Source organism: Myiozetetes cayanensis, unplaced genomic scaffold, assembly GCF_022539395.1.
Source record: "Myiozetetes cayanensis isolate MyiCay16 unplaced genomic scaffold, myiCay2020 scf3, whole genome shotgun sequence".
Lineage (NCBI taxonomy): Eukaryota > Metazoa > Chordata > Aves > Passeriformes > Tyrannidae > Myiozetetes > Myiozetetes cayanensis.
Genome location: NW_026087521.1, coordinates 34,043,722 through 34,050,540, shown reverse-complemented (window position 1 = coordinate 34,050,540; position 6,819 = coordinate 34,043,722).

Below are 6,819 nucleotides of genomic sequence, written 5' to 3'. Positions count from 1 at the left end.
TCATCCTCACCTTCAGGATGTGGAGGGGGAGTTGTGTGCACAGGTTTTGGAGTGACACAGGGATGGGCTGTAGCTGGGGGGTTGGTGCCATCCCTGTGTTTTGCCCCAGACATGGTTTTGGGATACAGCATATGTATGAGGGAGGTTTCCAAAGGGTTTTAAGGGGCATAAGCAGTGTCTATGGTTTCTTGCTTTTGTGGACATCCAGCCTCTTGACGCAGACCACTCTAAGGCTGGAGAGAAAGCGAGGCTTTTGATTCTTACAGAACTGATAGCATCTATTGAAATTAATTCCATGTTGGGAATTAATGTTCCACTGTCTCCAGATAGTAACACTCGGTGTGGAGCATACTGCCAAGTTCTGGCTCTGACTCCAAAATTGCTTGAAGGCAGAACACATTTCATGAGGTTTTGGAGTTACCACAACTCATGATATACCTAAGGTTGCATGAATGTGTTTTGTATAACCCATGAATGAAAAAAAATAAAATCTCAGAAGGTCTGAAACCTTTCACATATATATCTGTGTTTTTTGCATGGTCATTCCTCTTTTATCCGCGTGTAATGAGAACATAACTTTGCCTTCTAGCTGTGTCTCACTGAGATCTAATCTAAGTGTTCAGATGGGCCTTTAGAGCACCAGCCCCAAGCTCCAGGGAAGTGCTGTTAACTATTACCTCTGCAGCTCCTGTGCATCTTCCTTCTCTTCCTTTCAAATGAGAAGGTTCTGAAACTATTTTGGCCTGAGTTTGATAGCCTGATTTCTTCAGTGGCATCAGGCAGAGTGGTTTCATTGATTTCCTAGAGCTACGCAGATTCACACCATCTGGGAAGCTGACACAGAGGATTTACAGAGAAAAAGGTACATCGTATTTTTATTATTTCCTGATGTTGTTTTATCGTTATGACATCAGGTTCTGGAAAATGATAATTCAAAAGCCTTCTTTTACAGTCTTTTTTACTGAGCTGCATAGTTGGAGGTTTAGACTCCATTCAAAGGTTTGACTATGTAGTTTTCACTCAAACTCAACCCAATGTGGACAGACAGCACACCAGGACTGAGCTTGATGGCAATGTAGGTTGAAATGAACATTGGCTTTAATGAACCCATCCGAATTGCAGAAAGTGTCTGTCTAGTTTTAATATGTTTAATTGTAATATTATTTATAGTGGAGGGAATCTGATTAGGTTTGGACTCTGAGTCTCCCATGCCCCGATGCTGTCACCAGAAAGAGCAGTGCTGATGAACTTTCCAAGGTGGTGTTGGTTCTTATTGGAAATATTTGTCCTTGCTGTCTGTGACATTAGTGCAGTCACTGAGCAGCAAGTGTCAGCTGAGATGGTTGTTTTCCACTTTAAAATTTAAAACTTTTGGCATTGAGCTTATCATCAGCGCACAAAGAACATGACTGGACAGGAAGAGCCTGAAGTTTACTCATGTAGGTGCTATATTCACTACAGCAAAACTTTTTTTTAGGGAAGATAATGAAGTATGTCTTGTGTATAAGCATACTTTGTCAGAATGACCTGTGATTGAGGACACATAAATCTGTTAGTCTACAGTGCTAATTACCCTTTCTTATTTAATGAACTGTAGGAGGTGATTTGAAGAACTATTTCAAAAATTAGAGAAATCCGATGAACAAAAATCAGAAGACAACTATTTTATGTTACACAAAATGCTTCATAAAATCATAGAATCATTAAAGTTGGAAAACAGCCCCAAGATCATTGAGTCCAAGCTTTGACTGAACATCACCACGTCAACTAAACCGTAGCACTAAGTACCACATCCAGTTGACCCTTGAACACTTCCAGGGATGACAACTCCACCATCTCCCTGGCCAGCCTGTCCCAATGCTCAACCAGCCTTTCAGTGAAGAAATTCTTTCTGATGTCCAACTTGAACCTCCCCTGGTGCAGATTGAGGCCATTTTGTCTTTTCCTGTTGCTAATTGCCTGGGAGAAAAGGCCAACCCCCACCTTGCTACAATCTCTTTTCAGGTAGTTGAAGACAACGTGTAGAAGTGGTTAATAATCAGAGGGCTGAATTGATCCAGGGAGTCTTTCAGTAATGTCTCTTACCTGAGTTCAAGGAGGCAGCAGACTTTCCCGTGAGATCAGTCCAGTCGGCACATGGGGAAAAAGGTTGATCATCTGCCTGCCCATGGGAAGTGGTGAATCAATTCCTTGTTCTGCTTTGCTTACGTATGCAGCTTTGCTTTACCTATTAAACTGTCCTTATCTCAATCCAAGAATTTTCTCATTTTTACTCTTCTGATTGTCTCTCTCACTCCCCTGGGAAAGAGTGAGTTGTGTGGGGGTTAGTTGCCAGCTGGGGTTAAACCACAATATTAACCTAGCCTTTGATGAGTGACATACAAAGGGCAGGTATGGGAATTGCTCCAGGCAATTGGTTGTGCTGGCTCAGAGGGGAGATGACTGTCTATACTGACCCCGTCCCTCTCCCAGTCTGCACTCAGTTATTTCTGTGACACTGGGACACGGAGCCTGAATCCCATTCTGTATTTTATGCACCTACGCTGTGCATATGATTAAGACAACTGACTTATCTCCCTTTGGAAACACATCTGGAAGAGGAGTGCAAGGGTTAGAGCAATTGCTCATGAGTAGGAGTGCTCAGCTCAGCTCAGCAATGTAATTGGAAATGACCCATATTCCCTTGCTTTTGAACTAAGTTAACATCACTGTCTCAGCTTCCTGAACAGTCAGTGGGGAGGGATGAGTGATTCGTCCCACCCAGCTTAGACCCATATTTTAGGAAGGAACAGATTGCCCTCTGGCTGATGAAAACCTTAGATGAGACATCTAACATTTAAATGACTAAAGCTTGGTGACACATATCTCCTCCTAAATGCAGGAAACCTGTTCAATCTGGCTACTCTTTGACCTTTAACTGAAGAAAAACACACTAACTTTTCATCAACACCAAACACTTAACTTTTTTATTTACTACCATCCCACTGCTTTCTGGGGTCAGCTCTCCTTAGCTAGTGGGTGTTTGTCTCAAGTAAAAACATGGTGTGGCTGCTCTAGTGCAGTCCCTTTCACCTCCATAGACTATAAAGGCACCCACTCATTTTACTGATGCTCTCTAAGTGACTTGAACTGTCTTGGTGCATGTGATGGAGGAGAACAGCTCATCCCAGAGGTTTGTACTCATGACATAATTGCAGGGTCCTGTCACTGGGGGACTCAGTGCCCTTGGAGCAGGGAAGCCTTTGGACTTCTGTCACTGGGAAACAGAGACAGATACTGAGCTAAGGTGACCATAGCCTTACATCCCTGTGCATCGCCTTCCCAGAAGTGTAAAATCAAGTCTGCACATCTCAAACACCCATTGCAAAACAGTGGGGCTGGTGTAGTTGTGTTGAATTACAAAAATAAGAAATTCTCAGATGAAGAGAATGGCTTTTCTCTGCCTAGTCTCCACTGCATAGTTTTACTGAAACCCACAACAATGGGTGAAAGGGAAACCTCATGTTAACCAATTTAACACTCTATGTACAGTACAGTAACCTTAGGGAAGGAACTAAAGTGAGGACAAGTTCAAGACCAGACCCTGCAAAATACTAAGTACCTCAGGTCCTTGGAACAGGATGATCATTATCGTCTAGACTAAGGTTCCTAGACTGTATCATGCTTGTGAGCTTTCAAAGGCACTTCAGAAGAAATCCTGATCTTACCAGTAAGGGTATTGCAAAGAAACTCCATTGTAGAGTGCAATGGAGCTGGTGCACTAGCTGTGAGAGTGTGGGGCAGACAGGGAGTGGTTACTTTTGAATTGTTTATTGATCTGTTAACTCATTTTTAATTTTCTAGGGTAACTCATAGCTATGCTTAAGCAAACAACAGAATGTTAAGATTATTACGAACTGTGTGTCAGCTTCTGAATTTTCATAAAGAAAGAAAGCAAGTTTTGTAAACGCCACAATATAGGCAGCCTTCCATCTCAAACAGCTCGTGTGAGTAGGGGAAGCAGTTCCAACCTGCTAATACTCTTTGGGATGTCCTCTGCTCAGCTCTGCATGTGTGCACGTTACTGTTTTTGAACACTTTTCCATATCCAAGACATGCAATTAGCCAAAATTCAGAATCCTGGACGTAGGATCCTTTCCTTTAGAAAGACAAATTGAGTCAGGCGTTGCCTGTCTTAAGCTTGCCTCTTTGTGAGGAACATGATGAGTCTGGTCTCCTAAGCAGAGCAGGAACAGCAGCTTCTTTGCTCACAGGTTTAGTCTTTGTAGTTAGCACTTGGGTAAAAGCACTCTTGCTAAGCTTTCCTCTGGCCACACTTCCCAATGCTATTTGCCCTGCTCTGTCTCTCTTTTTTCCACTTCTGTTTTTCTCTTGCCTTTTTTTTTTTCCCCCACATAATTTACTATAATAACAATAAAATATCTTTCACAAGGTTTTGTCTACAGAGCAGAGGTTGCAACTTTGTCTAGACTTCATTTCCATGAAATAGATTAATTATGCCTAACACTCATTGCCCTAAGCAGCTCCAGTGAAATTTCACCTAACTCGCCATTACTGTTTTCTTCCTTGCCTCTGCAATTTGTGTGCACCCCAAACTGTGTCTATTTAGCCTCATGATTTGCAGGTTTTGGTGTTATGAGAAAAGCCATTATTGATCCATGACCAGTTACTTTCAGGGCTGCATGTCCTACGAGTGTATTTTAGACCTTGAAAATTCCCCATAATGTAGAGTTCAGAGAAGTGCAAAGGTAAATCTATGCACTACAAGCTGGTCTATGTCAAGCCCTCATGCGAAAAAGGCAATAGTAGAGGTCATCTTTTCCAGGTCAAGAATAATTACTGAAAAGAATGGAAATAGCCTTGAAGTTGTTAAGGGAAAGGGGACAGACAAAAGATTATGAAGGCTTCCTGTGTTCCATAGGAAATTAAATCTTCCTATTTTCCTCTCTTATTTCCTATTGAAATCAGGAGCTATACAATTTAATTTTCTGTATAGGTTAAGAAGGATGGGGACCGTTTTCATGTAAACATGTACATATAACCAAACCAAAGAGTTTTGTGTCAAATTCTGATAGAAGGAAGCCAGCTTCCATTCCCAGGACAGATAATTAAGTGCTGATGAAGCAGTTTCATTCCAAAGATTTTAATTACAAAATGTAACCTTTCCTTCTCCAAAACTGTGAATAATGATGCACTGAAACTTATTTATTAAAAAAATGTACTTACTGGTCTGGATAATACAAGGTTTCTGACATTCATTCTAGTCTCCTACCCTGAGCTGTGTCATTGCTGTGTTGTTGTTTTAAATACAGTACAACACTTTGTTGAGTGTGCCAGGGGTACAGATAATGGAGAATCACCAGTAGCCTTTGGAAAATTCAATTTTTTAAAAAAGTGTTAAAATTATATAGATGCAGTTATGGTCCTGCTATATAGTTACACATACCCAAAACCAACCAGAGATGCCCCTTGTGATTGTAAACTGCTTGCAAAAGTGAGAGTGCGGTTTTTGTAATGGCCACCTCCAGCACAAGTTCTATATCATGAGCTTTGCCACACACAGTTTTGTTTAGGGTATGATCCCTTCCTCCCTGCAAAAATGTAGGGTCACTTATTGACCTGTCACGGTGGTACCTCTGAGACCTGTGGGGACTACAACCGTACAGTGAGATGAACCTCAAGGGCATTGCTCGTAATACAACAGCCATATGTGGGAAGATACAAAGTCTGCATCGTGGGGGGAACTCCAGCAGGTGACACTCCCCAGGTCTTGGATCTCATTGAAGTTACTGTCTGTTTGTTAGGATATAAATGCCAAACCTACACCATCCCAAACTGAGCACATTAGGAACCTTTGACAAAAACAGTGTTAGCGCTTTAGACAGGTATTAATTTGTCTTGGCCCCAAGCACAGGTAGAGTCTAGGAGCAGCAATTAATTGCAAACACCTTCTGAGCATGTCGGACCTCATAAAATCCCTATCTCAGACTGTGATGTAGCTTCAAAGACAATATTCTGCAGTTATACAGGGCCAAAACTACATCCTCTGTGCATCTGTTGAGCTGATTTGTTTTCAAATGTTGGTTTAAATTTTACTTTTTATTATGTGATATTGCTAAAACTATGGTTTTATGGCAAATGTGTTCCAATGCAATAAAAATGTGCTTATTTTTCTTCCTACTCCCTGAACTAAGAATAAAATGCCTTAAGGGGCTAGATATATTTAATAGATTTTCTGAATTAAAACCCCCTTTAATTAAAATCATAATCTTTGGTGGTCCCACATAATATTTTATAGCTGACATTCATAAATAACATAATATAATCTTGTTTTTTGATGGGACTTCTGTCTTTGCTAAGTTTCCTCTCTGGCTAATTAATGTTTCTGCCTGCCATTGGTTTTTCATATCCACCCAGATTTCATTTGTTATTTTCTTTCACTGATTATTTTAATAGCATGCCTTAATGTAGCATATGTTTGGCTCCAGTTTTACCCTAACCGTTATTAACAACGTAAAGCTCCTCCTTCATGTGACAGTGCTAATGTTTTTAGCTGTGTTTAATTAGCCCCATCTTAGTAGGGAAGCACTTTTAAGACTTGTGTCTTAAAAGTGTTTCAATTTCTGCTCCTAGTGTTTCAATTTCTGCTTTTTCTAGCAGATAAAAGTTGATTGTAATTCTGGGCTGCAGGTTTGGAGCACAACCATCTGCAATCTCATTTTAGAGTGTGAATAGGCAGATTGCTTCCCACTTAAACTTCTGCCACAGTGGACTGTTATTTTAAAGGGTAATTGTAATTACATTCAGGTATCTTCAGAG